This window comes from Phyllostomus hastatus, unplaced genomic scaffold (assembly GCF_019186645.2).
Source record: "Phyllostomus hastatus isolate PE091 unplaced genomic scaffold, TTU_PhHast_1.1 phas_scaffold_501, whole genome shotgun sequence".
Lineage (NCBI taxonomy): Eukaryota > Metazoa > Chordata > Mammalia > Chiroptera > Phyllostomidae > Phyllostomus > Phyllostomus hastatus.
In genome coordinates this window covers 51,419,974-51,435,826 of record NW_025334033.1, presented here as the reverse complement: position 1 = coordinate 51,435,826, position 15,853 = coordinate 51,419,974, and positions in this window count along the sequence as shown.

The following is a 15,853-nucleotide window of genomic DNA, read 5'->3' as shown; positions in this document are numbered from 1 at the left end:
TGATGTATCATAACAAACTGCATGAGACACGATGAGTGAGCGGCCACATTGTCTTGAGGAAGCTGCCAATCAGCAGTTGCCCACAGCTGCAGGTTTCTGAATCATCTGAATAGTTTCCGTGGAAGAATATTCAAGCTTAACATAAAATTTGATGCAGTTCATTGCTCTACTCACTCAGTCATTTTGAATGTGACAGCCACACGGTGCACATGCCTACTCAATGGCATCTACCGCCCCCACTGACCAGTGCAGTGAAGGCGTCATTGTTCACGCATGCGCATTCCAGTCCACTCGCCTCGGCTGCCCAGTTAGTTATATCAGTGTCACGCAAACCATTCTCATTATATTAATAATGGTTGGACTTTTCCCAGACAGGCTGACATATTTGAGAAGAATGGTACCGCTTCTCTTCCGATAATCACCAATGAGAATTTTATAAAACAACAGGCAACATGTCTAAAAGGTTTAATAATAAATCAGTGCTCACAGAAATGCATCCCCTCTGGGAAAAGCCCAGCATCTTTAATCTCCTAACACAGTAAGTCTTTGAAAGGTGAGGAGATAGCAAATTCTCTAGTCAAAATGCTGGGCCAGGTGGGGTTGCAGCGGGAGGAGGCGGGGGTTGTAGTGGATGTCTGTTGTCTCCTCGGCATTCCTTTCTGTTTGTTTGTTTGTTTGTTTGTTTCTTTGTTTGTTTGTTTTTCTCGGCATTCCCCTCTTTGGAGAATCACTACTCTGCTCTCCCTGGGGCCCTGGAGGGGTGCCAATCCTGGTGCCCCATCACCCCCAGCCAAATATGGGTGCGTGACCTGAGCTGGCCCATCTCCAGAGCTCGGTGATGGGTTCGGGGATGGGCACATGACTCAAACAGGGCCAGAGTCTTCCCTAAGGCTTGACATGTGGATATGAAGGAAAAGGGGAGCAACTTTCTTTTAAAACACCCATGTAAGAATGTGGCCTGTGGCTGTCTGTGGCCAATTTTCCAGTCAGGTGACAAGAGTGTGACTGAAAATGGAACTAATACACAGAGAAGAGAGAACCAAGACACGTAAAGAAACGGCCGTGAGGTCAGCATCGGGGTCTCTGAACCTAACACGCCACGAGAGCGTGCTGCACAGGTCTTTGGGCTTCGCAGTGATGGGGTCGACGCACCCCCTTTCTCTTCCTGCTGAGGTAGCTTAAGTTTTCTGACCCTTGACACCCAAAGAAGGCTGAGGAATACGTGAATAAAATGGCCCCAAGTCAATGTTATACAGAACTGCTGAACTGACACCGTGGAATTGAACTGCTTACTGGTCTTGCCTCATCCATTAAACACCACTCAACCAGCTGAAGCTAAATACAGAACTGCCCCCAAGTTGCCTTTTTGCACCTCAAGTTTCAGTTAGTCATTTAAATAATTTAGTCACCCCAGCTGGTGCAGCTGAGTGGATTGAGTGCTGGCCTGCAAATCAAAGGGTTGTCAGTTCAATTCCCAGTCAGGGCACATGCCTGGGTTGTCGGCCAGGTCCACAGTAGAGGGCGCACCAGAGGCAACCACACATTGATGTTTCTTTCCCTCTCTTTCTCCCTCCCTTTCCCTCTCTCTAAAAATAGTAATTTTTTTTTTTAGTCAGGCAGCCTCATTTAACCATGTGCTGTGAGCCACAGGCCACGCGCCACCCTATCTGAGAAGGCAAAGCAAAAAGAAGTGATCATCCCTGCCCATACAGGGTGATGGACAAGAGGCCCAGAAGGACGGATGATATTCATAAAAATGGGAAAATGAGGACTGGAGTGAACATTACGGTCAAAGTCTGTCCTGACGACACCGGGGAGAAGGCAAAAGGCCTGCGCTGGGGGTGTCGCTGTGAGAGCCACCCCCACAGAGGGGCTCCCGGGAGTCGAAGCCAGCGTTGGAGACAGACCCACCGAACTCCTTTCGATCAAAGGTGATTTTCGGAAATATTAAATGTCCAGTAACAGGTAATTAACAAATACATTTTGAATTAATGAATGAGTGACCAGAAGCCGGCCTAGGACTCGGTCTCAGGAGACGCTGACAATGAACAAGCTGGGGAAATCGGAGGAGACGAAGCAGGTCCCCAGAAGACAGGAACTGGGTAGACATAGAATCACGGAACCTCGAGGCTCTTCACATCCCCTCTCCCTTAACACAGCGGCGGGCTTCCCCGCTGCCGCAGCTGCCAAAATAGCTGGTCAATATGCTCAAACATAACACAGAGAAATAAGATCCGAGATGAGTCCATTGTATTTATTGAGATCTGGAAGGTACCATGTACGTAACCTTAGGGATGTATATTCAAGAGGCCCAAAGTCTTTTTTTTTCCTTTTCAAATTACTAGTGAAAGCTTATTTAGAAAGTTACAGAGGTGGTAGGAGTGAGCCAGCTGGGCCGCACAGGCTCAGGAGACAAGTTACGGAGGCAGAAGAAGGCAGAAGAAGGCAGAAGGGCCCTCGGAGCTTAGGAGAGGGAAAGGGGAAGGTAATGTGCCTGGGGGTGGGGGAGGGGGGCCGGGGGGGTGTGGGCGTGGTCCCAAGGAGAGCATTCACCCTGGGCCCTTGACTTGAGGGTTTTAAACGCTGGAGTTCAGGGGAGGTCTTAGGGGAGGGTCTCAATGGAATGTTCATCAGCGTCCTGCTGGTGCGCCAGAATGAGGGTTATTCCCCTGGCAAGTCCTGTGTCTTCCTGTGTGGTTGGCACAAAAGGCACTGATTGGATTTTTGTTGTGTTTCTCCCAGGGTAGGGTGATTTAAGCTATTTACCCTCTGTTTAGGGAGGAGTTCAGCATATTCAGTAGAAAAGACAGGCTTTTGTGGCTCACTGGGCAGCTGTAAACTGCCTGGCTGTTTCTCTGTCTCAGGTTCCCCATTCCACACGTGTCCCGACTTAGGTGCCTGTCCCATTCCCTCCTCAGAGATTTCCATCCCTGAGATCTCTTAGGGGTGACGAAGGAGGACAGTCGTTGCCTGAAGTCATTCATAAAAGAGGGAATTTGACCTGAAAACGTAGACCTCGTGTTACTAAGATACTTCTACCTAGCACCCCCATAGTGCTGCTCCTAGGGGAGTTCAAGAGTTCTCCTCTCCCCCTGCTTCTCAGTCCCTGCCCCTTCACTCCCGGGAGGTGTTACTTTGGATTGGTCGGATTCTTTTTTTTAAATAACTTTTTAAAAATCAAGTTCTTTCCTTCTTCCTTCCTGTCTTTCCTTCTTTCATGTTGTTCAATTACCGTTGTCCCCATTTTCCCCATTGCTCTCCCCTGCTCACCCCTCAGTCAGTCCCCCCTCTGTTGTCCATTACCATGGGTCCTTTTTGTTTTTTAAGATCGTATTTGTTTTCATTTTAGAGAGACGGGAAGGGAGGGAGAGAAACACTGATGTGTGAGAGATACGTCAGTTGGTTGCTTCTAGCATGCCCCCAACAGGGGACCAGGCCCACAACCCAGTTCTGACAGGGAATCGAACCGGCGACCTTTCCGTTCGCAGGCCAGAACTCAATCCACTGAGCCACACCAGCCAGGGCTGGATTGGTCAGATTCTTTAATAAAATATTTGGACCTCAGTTTATTCATGTGTTAAATGGGGACAATAATGATACCTACATTAGAGGGTTGATATCAGAAGTAAATGTGTTACTTATAACCTTGGCCAGTGTGGCTCAGTTGGTTGGAGTGTCGTCCCATAAACCAAAAGGTCATAGGTTCGATTCCCCGTTAGGACATATATACCTCCGTTGCAGGTCCAATCCCCAGTTGGGGCGAGAGGCAACCGACTGATGTTTCTCTCTCACATCAATGTTTCTCTCCCTCTCTCTCCCCCTCTTGCTAAAAGCAATAAGCATGTCCTGGGGTGAGGGAAACAAACACTGTATCTGTACCTGTGACATCCTAAGAGTTCAATAAAGTTGGCTGCATCCATCATCACCTTGCAACATTGCATCTTAGCCGCCCCAAGCCCTGCTGTCACATGGCCTCCGCAGACCTGTCAAACCACAGCCACCCCTCCCCCTTCCAGCCTGAAGCAGCACTTCCCTGCCCCTGTCACGTCAGCTGTGTGCTACTTTACACTCCTTTTCATTCACCCAGGAATGGTCATTCCGATGTGCTTGAAGTTACCTGAGCGGTAGGGACAACATCTTACATTTTTAAAACTCCCACAGTGTCGACCATGTACTGAACCTCTGGGAGGCACCCAATGGGCACTTGAATAAACGCCCGGCAGAGGCCAGGACGCTTCGTTCGTATCTCCAGCAATGTCAGAAGCGGCCTGGGCCGTTGGCACTCAAAGCACACTCCAGAACAGATGCGGAGTGGGACGTAACCATCAGCCACCCCCCGCTGCGGCCCGCACGTGCAGAACACCCACGCGAGGGGGGGCCCTGTTTTATGGACAAGGAAATGGAGGTCCGCACTGATGACACAGATCCAGCCGAACAAAAGTTATGATGGGATTAATTCTCAGGACTCTTTTTATGCTGTGTGTTTTAAAACAACCCCCAATAAAAAGTTATTTCAGCAAATGTTTATGGAAGGGGAGAAAAACGTCCCTTAGGTTTTCTGCGGGAGGTGGCGTTTCCTCTTACACTCAACGATTTCGGTGGTGTGGTAGGCAGAGGTGTGGGAAGGAGCCCGGGGGCCTATGACTGGACTGTTGTGTGGGCCTGAGTGGGGCAGGCGGGGGCGGGGGGGGGGCGGAGGGGGGATTTTCACTTCTAGGAAAGCGCTTCCAGTTCCAGGCAATCTGGGCCAGGTTTTGAAACCTGCTTTCCTACGCACTCTGCCTGAAGTTGGCTTCAAGGAGCTTCCAGAAAGCTCCGCTGCTCTCCCAGCTCAGCACCTGGGCTGGGGGAGTCCCCAGACCCAGCTCACAGAAACTCACACCAGGAGCCAGAGAAGTTCCCCACCCTCAGGACCTGGGGGCAGGCTGCTCCCGTCGGGCAAGGAGGTTTATAAGGCTCACAATTAGAACTCATCCCTGCACAAGCAGACACTCGGAGGGCCTCAGGAAGAGGCTGTGGGTGGGTGGTGGGGGGGTCGTGCACCCTGCCCAGGGAGGCCTTCGGACAAGGGCTGCTTTGGGAGCCAGGCTGGGCTCACAGGCTCCCTTTCAGGTTTTATGCCCACAGTTCCCTCCCCTTGCCTCCTGCCCGTGTTGGTCTGTCTCTTAAATACACCTCCCTAATCCTCTCCTTCCTCCTTTTTAAAGTCTGCCCTTCCTTTCAAATACTTCCTCAAATGCCAACTTGTTATTCTAGTGCCCTCCCTTTAAGGGCCCTCCCCAAAAGCTCTGGCTGAAAGTATACTTTAGACTTCAGGGCCGGACTTCTGCTCGTACGTTCATTCAGCAAATATTTGATTATCTGTATGTGCAGGGCCGTGGCAATTCAACCGCGAAGAAGGCTGGTCCAGGTCTTTGGTGACTAAGGAATTACAAGTGTACAAAGGAAAATGAAAGGGAGTTAGGAGACCTGGAGAGGAACCGTCAGAACCAGCCTCTGTCAACTTGTCAAAAACTCTTATCCCGGTCGGCCTGGTGTCCTAGACCCACCCTGCTCCCTGGCACAGGGGCAGGTGTCCTCTGGAAAGCCTCCCTGGGGACTTGCATGCTCCTTCCTGCCACAGGTCAACGTTTCAGGGTGGCAGGGGACCTCCTCAGACACCACTGTCCAGCCCTAATTCTCCCAGGCCCATTCTCCATGTTGGGGTCTCAGGTTGTCATCCACGATCACATACAGTTTCCACCTAGTTAGCTGGTCTTTTAAGAAGAGTAACACATCATGCAAGGCAATAAAGCACCGCAGCAAACGGGGCGGACTCTGGAACCAGAGGTTCCCTGTTTGCATCATGTTTCCGGTGCACGCTAGCTGTGTGGCCCTGGGCAAGTTGCTTCACCTCTCTGGGCGCAATTTCATCACCATTCAAATGGGGCGTATGTAATAATACCCAACCCACAGGGGTATTGTAAAGATTTAAATACGTAAATACACAGAGAGTTACTGCCTGCAAAGCACTTGGAACCGTGCTTAGCACGAGGGCGGATTCGGGAAGAGGGATATTGGACGTTATAGTCTGGATTTCCCCCGACGAGGTGTCCAGCCTCGGCTTCTGGAACCCAGCCTGGGTCGGAATCTCAGGCTGCTGCTTGCCTGAGAGGAGAGGCTGGAACTTTTTTAGAAGAGACGAGTCCCTGGCAGCAAAGAAGACTGCCCGAAGCTGAACAGACGAGAGCGCCGAAGCCAACTGGGTGCGCAACATGTTGATCTCAGTTCCCTACCAGCAGGAGCCGTTCCAACCGTGCGTCGTCGCTCCCTCAGAGAGGAGGGAGCCCAGGGCCCTGGTGTGGAGCAGGGCTCCCCTACTCCGGCTGCTTCTGTGGCCCTCCACAGAGATCATGTCCATGCTTCGGCCCCATTGTCTAATGGCAGAGGGCAATATTGTTAGAACCATGGAGTTTGGACTAAAGCTGACTTTAGAGAGCCCACATTGCAGCCCCAGTATTTCCCATCCGAGGACATCGAGGCCCGGAGATGTCATGTGACGAGAGTAACAGGGACCAGATCCACATCCCAGCCCCACGACCCCACGACGGCACAGGGTCGTGATGAGGGCTGGCTGAGACCGCAGAAGGGGCACCTCACCCAGGGCCTGGGTATGGCTGTGTAGGTATTCCTAGGGGCGCTTCCCAGGGTCACAGGCCTGGTTGGTAATCCCTTTCTTACCTTCTTCCCTGGGCTGACGAAAGAATAGAGCAAAGCAATAGAAGATTCACTCTGAAAAGAGAAATGCCCCACGATTGGTCTGTGCTGTTCCCATTCCCCTTCCAATGAAGGTTTACTAAATTTATTTGGGAGGCTGGCCAGGGCACTAAGAGCTAAGGGGTTCATACCCATGTGTGCACTTAGTTTCTGGTTCTTGGAGGTTTGTCCTGTGGGACTGGGCCTCTCAAAGAAGAGGTGCCTTTCCCAAGCTTGAGTGCTTAGTAATCCTGGTCGCATGGGGAAAGCTCGCTTAAGGGAGGTGTCACTGTCCTTCACCCCCCCCCCCCACGAATGTTAATGAAACATCAGGTCAGGGGCTTGGCTTTCAACCTCCCCTAGAGCAACTGAGGACCTGAGTCCACAAATGTTACCGCTGGGCCAGCAGCTCAGACCCAGTCAGCTGGGACAGCTGTGCCCTCTCCGCAAGGGAGGCTCCCCTGCCTCAGGCCAGCGTGGAACAGAAGCGAAGTGCCAGCAGCCTGCAGACCCAGCCTCAGTGCCGGGAGAGATGAAACCAGGCCCACAGGCCCAGAGTGGAGCACCCCTTAGCCCAGGGCTCTTTAAAAGAGGAGTAGGAGCAATAAAATTACCATCAAAATAAAACAAGTCCGAGGGAAATACAATAAGCCCTCACTTAAGGTGGGTAGGTTCTGCAACTTGAAGTGAATGACGAATAACAAAACCAATCGCACCCTAGGTTATTGATACAAAGAGTGAAGTTCCTTTGGCATCTCATCAACAATATGATGACATGATGTTGAATGAAGTTATTCCAGGACCTGAGCTCTACCCATCAGTATGGAAGAAGACAGCTTCTTCCATACTCAGTTGTTAAGGTCAGAGAACACGCTTCCTTAGATCTCCCCTGGCTTCTCATTGGCCAGACTTAGTCCCACGCCCCTCTCAAGGCCAATGCCTGGCCAGAGTGCAGACAAGATCATGGTTGGCTTGGTCGCTTGGAAGCAGCATGGGCACCTGGACTAAATAAATTAAGGCTCTGCCCACAGGAAAGGGGGCGGTGGGCGGTTGGAGGCACAACCAGTGATAACCTACTCTGGTGACCAGTTCACACTCAGCAACAGGAGAAAGTGTAAAAACATAAAGGACTGAACATGGCTTTGAAGCCACAGAGCTGCATCCAAATTATGCCTCTTACCGACTGAAAAAGCTGGAGTGGGTGGGACTCCTGGCCCCTGGGAGCCTTGGAGTCATTGGGTGAGACTGTGGTGAGGGTCAGATGCGGAGATTCAGTCTTCACGCAAGCCCTTGGCAGACTAGTACAACCCACACTATCGGACGTCCTCCCCCTCACAGTCGTCCTTAGCAATGAAAGTGGGGTGACACGAATAGATCTTCTACGGAAGGGAAAGGGTTTGTAGCTGCTACCTCGGGCACTCACTCCTTGGTTTTTACAGCCTGTGGCCAAGTGACCCTTTTTTGGCCAAGGTCAACTATCGTTACCTGTTATTTTTGTTAATAATTCTTTATCTAAAAGCATTATACATACATCATTTTAGGGTCTTAGGGTCTAAAAGGTATGTGTCCTTTTAAAAATAATCCTAAATTGCAATGCAAACTACTTGTATTGATATGTATATGTGGCACAGTTATGCCATTAGAGCTATTTGGAAGAATTCCAATAAATATTAAATGCATCTTAAGTACACAAAGAAGGTCACAGTTCATCCGTGGTTCTCAACTAATCTCTCAAAGGCCACGGCTCTCAGGGCTGGTGGCTGTGATCAAAAGATAAGGTCGCCTCAGCCTTGAACGCCACTCTTAGTTGGACCCAGCACAGATACAGCCCTGCTTTTGCCGCCGGGTCCATTGGCAAGCTCCCATCAGGAAGGATTTTCTCCGGGCCTCAGGACACGCGTGGGCGTGGATCTCTACTCTGCAAAGATCTACCCCAACACAGAAAGAAAAGAAGACGTCCCGTCAGGCGTCTGGTGGTCTGTCCTGAGCGCAAGGGATCGCTGTGGCCAAAGGGGAGTGCCAGCCAATCGGCTGGAGTCGGCTCTTCAAAAGGTTCACTTTTTTTTTTAAGATTTTATTTATTTATCTTTAGAGAGGGAAGGGAGGGAGAAAGAGAGAGAGAGAAACATCAATGTGCGGTTGCTGGGGGTCATGGCCTGCAAACCCAGGCACGTGCCCTAACTGGGAATCGAACCTGCGACACTTTGGTTTGCAGCCCGTGCTCAATCCACTGAGCTATGCCAGCCAGGGCAAGGTTCACTTTTTTAATAGTAGCTAATATTGATCGAGTACTTATAATAAATATGCCAAGCACTACGCTCAAGGCCTTGGATCTATTAATTTACTTAATCCTCACCAAAACCCTCGAAACAGGCACTATTATTATCCCCACTTCTCAGGCAGGGAAACTGAGGCACAGGGTGTTTGGCTCCTCTGCTGTCGACCAGGGCTGGCTAATAGGCAGAGCCAGGGCTCCAACCCAGACAACGGGGCATCGAAGCCTGGGCTCTTCGCCACACACGTTACATGGCACTTTATTTGGTTGTGGTTTTGTGTTTTTAATAGACTTATGGTTTAGAACAGTTTTAGGCCCGCAGCAAACTTGAGGAGAAGCTACAGAGATTTCCACACGCCCTGCCTCCACATGCATGCAACTCCCTCCGCTATCAACACCGGCGCCAGAGGGGAGCTCTCGCTCATTACAGCCGACACGTCGTTACCGCCCAGAGCCCACAGATTTACCAGGGTTTGCTGCTGGGGTCCTGCGCTCTGCGGGTTTGGACAGGTGTGCCACCACAGGTACCGGCCCTCATACTGCCGTACAGAGTAGTGTTGCTGCTCCAAACACTCGCCGGGCTCCACAGAGTCATCGCCACCTCCTAACCCCTGGCCACCACGGATCTCTGTCCTGCCTGCGTAATTTTGCCTTTTTGAGAATGTTACAGACGTGACATGGCACAGTGTGTCGCCTTTTTACACTGGCTTCCTTTACTTGTTAATATGCATGTAAGCTTCCTCCGTGTCTTTTCATGGTTTGACAGCTCACTTCTTTTCAGCGCTGAATAATATTCCATCGTCCGGATGGACCACAGTTTATTTATCCATCCACCTTCTGAAAGACATCTTGGTTACGTCTGAGTTAGGGCATAAAACTGCTATCGACATTCTCATGCAGGCTTTGGGGTGGACAAGAGTTTTCAGCTCATTTGGGTAAATGCCAGGGAGCACAACTGCTGCACCACATGGTAAGACTGCGTTTACCTTTTGCAAGAAACCAGCACCCTGTCTTCCAAAGTGGCCACACCACTTTGCACTCCCACCAGCAGCAGTGAACGCGGGTCCCTCTGCTCCACATCCTCCCCAGCATTTGGTGTCGCCAGCGTCTGGGTCTGGGCCATTCTAATAGGTGTTTAGTGATGGGATCTCGTTGTTTTAATTTGCAGTTTCCTAAGGACATAGGATGTGGAGCATCTTTCCATATGCTTATCTGTCACCTGTGTGTCTTCTTCAGTGAGGCGTCTGTTCAGGTCTTTTGTCCACTCTTTAATGGGTCTGTTCATTTTCTTACTGCTGAATTTTCAAGGACACACTTATGGACCCATGGACAGTCAGGGATGGGAGCCCCTCAGAAACCGCGCAGTCAGAGCCCCTTGTTTTAGAGGTGCGAAAAGTCCGCCCCAGAGAGACTCGGATGGGACAGAGCTGGAACCAGAGCCCGAGGCCTCAGTGCTTCCTCACCAAAGGGCGTGTCATCAGGCAATTTCCTTGGTGAGCAGTTCACTCCCTGAGGACAGGGGTCACACCTGACCGTCTAGCTGTCCTTCCCCCACACCGTGCCTGGCCCACAGTTAGTGAATGTGGGAGGGAGGGAGGAAGGACTGTCCTCTCGCCTCCATGCACCCTTTCCAAAGGGCAGGCTCCTCCAACTTCTGCTCTAGTCTATGAGAGAGGAAGAGAATGAACACTCTAGATCTTCCATGGTGCGGTGATGGGGACAGAGGCCAGATCAGAGTGTAATTCTTAACCTTGGCTATACATCAGCATCCCCTGTGGTGCTTGCTCAAGACGGCAGGCCCAGGCCCCATCCCCAGACATCCTGACTCCATACACTGTTGTAGTGTTCACTGTGTACCAGACCCAGGGACCTAGTGTTGCACGCTATCCTGTTTGAGCCTTCCCTTTGCTGTTCTGTGATGTGGCCCATATTAGCATTCACACCCTGTGAATGAGGTAACTGTGGCTCAGCAAGATGAAGGGACTCACTCACCCAAGGTCACACAGCTAGTATGTACTGGGGCTGCCTGCAAATAAAAGCACCCTGGACTTGGTGGCCAGCGTCTGTCCCACCCACAGGTGCGCATGCACACAGACACGAGGGCATCACCCTCAACCCTGTGCAAACCCTACGTGGCGAGCCCCTGAAAGCTAAAAGGCACGTATACAAGACCTCCAGACGGCTGCCATGAGAAAGCTTTTCCCAGGGGAGTGGCCGTAGGGCAGCCCATGCAGGGCCCCCAAGAGTGTCCCTGAGGTCTGGCATTAGAGCCCACCAGCTCCACCAAAAAGCAGAGATGGTGGACACGCGCACCCTTGTTCTCACCCGCACACTGCTCGGAGACTGCTCTCGCCCTTTTCCTTCTCTAACACTTAACTGACTTTTTTTTTTATCAAACTACGCAAACAAAAAGGCACACAAACAGGAAGCGTGCAGCCGGGTGCGCGCTCGCCAAGGGGACGCACCTGGTTACCTGCCCCACTAATTTCAGGCCGCATCGTTGGGCCTCCCCAGTTACCTTAAGGGGTTTCAGTGAAGGCTTCGAAGCACACATGTTTTAACGGAATTTCCTATCACAGATAAATATTCCTTTACAGAAGAGATATCTACAAACATGAAAGAAATGGCGACAACCAAAAGCAACAGAAGGCAGCAGATTTGAAAAGACTGGAAATCACTGCGTCACTATTTTAAACCAAATGTGAACTTTTTAGGGGACGTTGATATTTATTCCAGATAATGAAATCCTGCAAAGGGTGTCTCTTACTCAGGGCGTGCAGTTTGGAATGGCCGTGAAGGGCAGGCCGCTCCGTCCTGGGCTGCACTTAGATTTCCTCTAGCTACGACGTGTCTACGCGTCACCAGGTTCCCTGCAGCCCGGTGGCCTGCTCGTGGGACTCGGGCCCGGTCGCGGTGAGCTGGCGGGTCCAGCTCCACAGTCAGGCGACGGGGCTCAGACCCAGGTTCTGTCACAGCTGGCTCTGCGACCCCAGGCAAGCCACTCAGCCTCCCAGAGCATCAGTGCCCTCACGTGTGACACGAGGCCTCGTCTGTGCCCGCCCTGACGGCAGTGAGGGCAAATGAGGCGTGTAAAGTGCCTCACCTGCCATGCCCAGCAGGTTGACGAGCTGCACCCCATCCCCTGGGGAACACGCAGGCGGACCAGGCAGCAGCCCTGGGGGGGAGGGGGACCGTGAAGGGGAGCCCATGGAATGGTCCTTCTGTACTCAGGGGACATTTGTCACCCGCCTTCGGTCCCTGACTCAGAATGGGGAGGGGCCATTTTATTCCTGCAGGTCAGCAAAGAGACTTCCGCACAAGACAGAAATAAAAATATTGATTCTTGAGGTTGAGCCCCGGAGGCCTCGGGTGTCAAGCCAGAAATGCTGCGGTCCCTTGATCCAGAGGGTTTCACAGCTCGGCTTAAACCAGCGCTGTCAGCCAAGAAGTTATCAGCCTGCCTTCAGAAACACCCGGGTCACCAAACGACTGGCTCAAGGAGAGGTTGCCATGACAACCCAGGGGCCAGGACTTGAACCCTATACCCTCTGCCCGCCTCTCCATGGGCCACACGGAGCACACACCACAGGCTCAGACCCACCTTGGGAGGACCCCGGGCTCTCTGAGCCTCAGGGGTGGCGTCCTGTGCTTGAGAGAGGAGGGCATGTGGCCTGCCCTTCTGCCTTTCCACCCAGCTTTCCAAGCCCAGGACTCCTGGAAGTCTTGTGAGACTGTACTTGGGAGGAGGGTGGGGGGTGGAGGTGCTCTCAGGATAATTGCCCTCCCGAAGTAGCTGCTGGACGTGCTCAGCCTCAGGGCCGCTGGGAATCAAATGGGAAGCTAACCTCGGGCTCATCAAGGCCCCAGGGCAAGGGGCCTGGGCCAATTAAACCTCTCACTCTGCCCTTCTCCGCCTGCCCTCGGGCTCTCCCTTCTGGTCCTCCCACACGCTGGCCCATTAAACTCTCTCTTCTCTCAGGCTGTAAGATAAAGGTTTAGGGGATTATACTTCCCAGAGGCTTTTGCATTTTAATGGGGACTCTTGAAAATCAAAATGCTTTCAGCCTGAAGGCATAAATCTCTTTACAGGGAAGCTTTGGGCTCCTTGAGAACAGGGTGGGGGGAGGAGTGGGAAGCAGGAGGGAGGTGTTTGAAGGGTCAGGTGAGAAACAGCCTTATGTTCAGGCTTCAAGTCCACTTGATTTGGGTTTGAGTCCTTCCTGTTTGACCTTGGCTAGGACTCAGTGCCCAAGCCTGTAAAATGGGGTCGTCATGCTTAACGGATAGGTCTGTTAGCACAGAGCCCAGCGCAGATCCTGGCACATGTCTCAAGGCCTCAGAGTAAGACCAGCCAAGAAGACTGTTGTACATCCCCAGCCAAGGACCAGGGCTGGTTCTGACTGTCCAGGCCGGGATAGGGTATTTATTAGTAACACGCTGTCCAGCTACCAGGGTTGGACAACAGTGGGGAGGAGGGCCTGAAAGGCGAAAGGAACTATTAGATAGCCAACACTTTGATGCAACCAGGGCTGTAAGCTGGTCTGCTTGTTTGTTTTTCTTTTAGTAGAGGAATCTGAGAAAACACAAGAGCACTAGGCACTTTGAGTAAGGAAGCAAGAAAGTGCTGCCTTGGCTACGTGGCTGGTGTGGCTCAGTGGATTAAGTGCTGGCCTGTGAACCAAAGGCTCACGGGGTTCGATTCCCAGTCAAAGCACAGGCCTGGGTTGCAGGCCAGGTCTCCAGTAGGGGGCGCATGGAAAGCAACCTCACATTGATGATCTTCTTCCTCTCCTTCTCCCCCCTTTCCCTTCTCTCTAAAAATAAATAAACCATGCTCCACTGACTTTGCTAGGGCCCAGCACGCTCACCTTCAGGGCAGCAGCGGGAGGGGGCAGAGAGAGCATGGCCCCATCCCACTCCACCACTGCCAGCTGGGTGGATGGGGTGATTCACTCAGGTCTCGAGACTTCGTTGCCTCGTCTGCGTAATAACAGAACTCTCCTTGGATGGATGGTGAGGTTAAATGTCATGAATATAAAGGCAACAACCAGGGACACAGAGACACTCAACAAATGTTAACGTCCTTCTTTGACAAGCCAGGTGGACTCTCCCCACTATTTTCTCCTCCACCCTACACCCCTGCGGGCATGCTGTCTGCTGCAAATAACAGAAAACTATGCCACAATGGACTGAACAGGCACTCATTTTCCTCAAATAAGGAGAAGTCTAGAGATAAGAAGCCACTAACTCTGGTTTTGTGGCTCCGCAATATCAGAACTACTGTCTTTTTTATTCTGTTGGTCTTTCCCTCATGGTAAAACATGGCTACTGCAGCACCATGCATCACAGCTCAATTCCAGGCAGGGAGAAGAAAAGGGAGCCGAACCAGCTATGGGTTCCTTTTCTAGAAAAGGAAAAAAATTCCCAGAAACCCCCAGCAGACATCTCACTGGTATGACTGTGTCACATGGTCACTTTTATGCAATAGGGAGGCTGGGAAAGCAAACCAACCGCTAGAGGGAAGGCAGGCAAGGAAGAAGGAGGAAATAGCAGTTGAAGGAAGCCAACCCAGCGTGGGGCCGCCACTTTGCCTCAGATTAAATACAATGTTTCATTTATCTACTCAACAAGTGAATATCCGGCACCTCCTGTGCCCTGAGCTGAGTGTTGGAGAGGATTGATGAGGAAAAGCAGATTTGGTGCTTGGGGCCAGGTTCAGGGACAGGGACAGGGACCGGGATGGGGACGGGGATGGGGTGCAGGGGCGGGGGATGGGGGGAGGGGTTGGTGATGAATGATAGGAGGTAGTGTGGGAGCAGCACCAGACTTTGGGGAGAGAGGGGAAGAAGGCTGCCTGGATGGACGCTGATGATGACTAAGATTAGCCAGGTATCTGGGGTGGACGGAGGTGGGCAGGCTGCCCATGCGGTGTTCCAGGCAGAGGGAACAGCATGTGCAAAGACTTGGCAGAAAGAGAGACATCATAGGCAGTCAGGGAATTGGAACAAGTTCCCAGAGGCCACCAAGTTTACGCAGACCAGAGAGATCAAAAGCAGAGCACACAGATGTGAAGTGAGTCAAGTGGAACGGCAGGACCATCGAACAGCCAGTCCCTTCCAGTGGGAAAGAAAAGGCACCAGCCGCCTTCTAAAACACAGAGGCTGCAGGAGAAGCAGAAAGCTTGGGGAGCTGCTATGGACAGACCCAGCTGCCTTGCTAGCAAGCTCATTGGGGAGAGGAGAGACTCTGGGCCTGGCTGGCTGGGCCCTGCGGTGGGGAGGTCTCTACTGTCCATGGAACCCTTTACAGGAGGCCTTGGCACCTGCCACGCCCTCTGCCCAGAATTCCCCCCCAAACCCTCACCCCCACCCCGCCCTGGAGTCTGCCTGCTCCTCATTCCCACCCCCTGCTCACCCTGCAGATGCAGTTCTGGCCACACCTCCTGAGCACATCGACTCAAGGGCGGTTCCTGCAGCTGTTGACGCCCACCTGGTAGCTGTTGCCACAGTTGTGATTTTATATCTATTTGCGTGGATTTTTTTTAATGACCATCCGTCCTGGTAGATGGTAAGGTCTCCGAGGGCAGCCACCAAGGCCGGTTTTGCCCACTGCTGCATCCCCAATACCTGGCTTTGTGCCTGGCACATAGTAGGAGCTCAGTAAGTATTGAGAACGAGACCATATCAAATGGACAATATTAACCACCTGTGACCTATAGAATAGCAACGTCATATGATTCATCACAATATCAATTGCACGAAGGAATGACTGCGAGGTCTTCTGAGCACTCTCCACGGCAGCGTGGAGCTCAGTACAAGAAGGATCCACCTCGGCCCCTTCCAA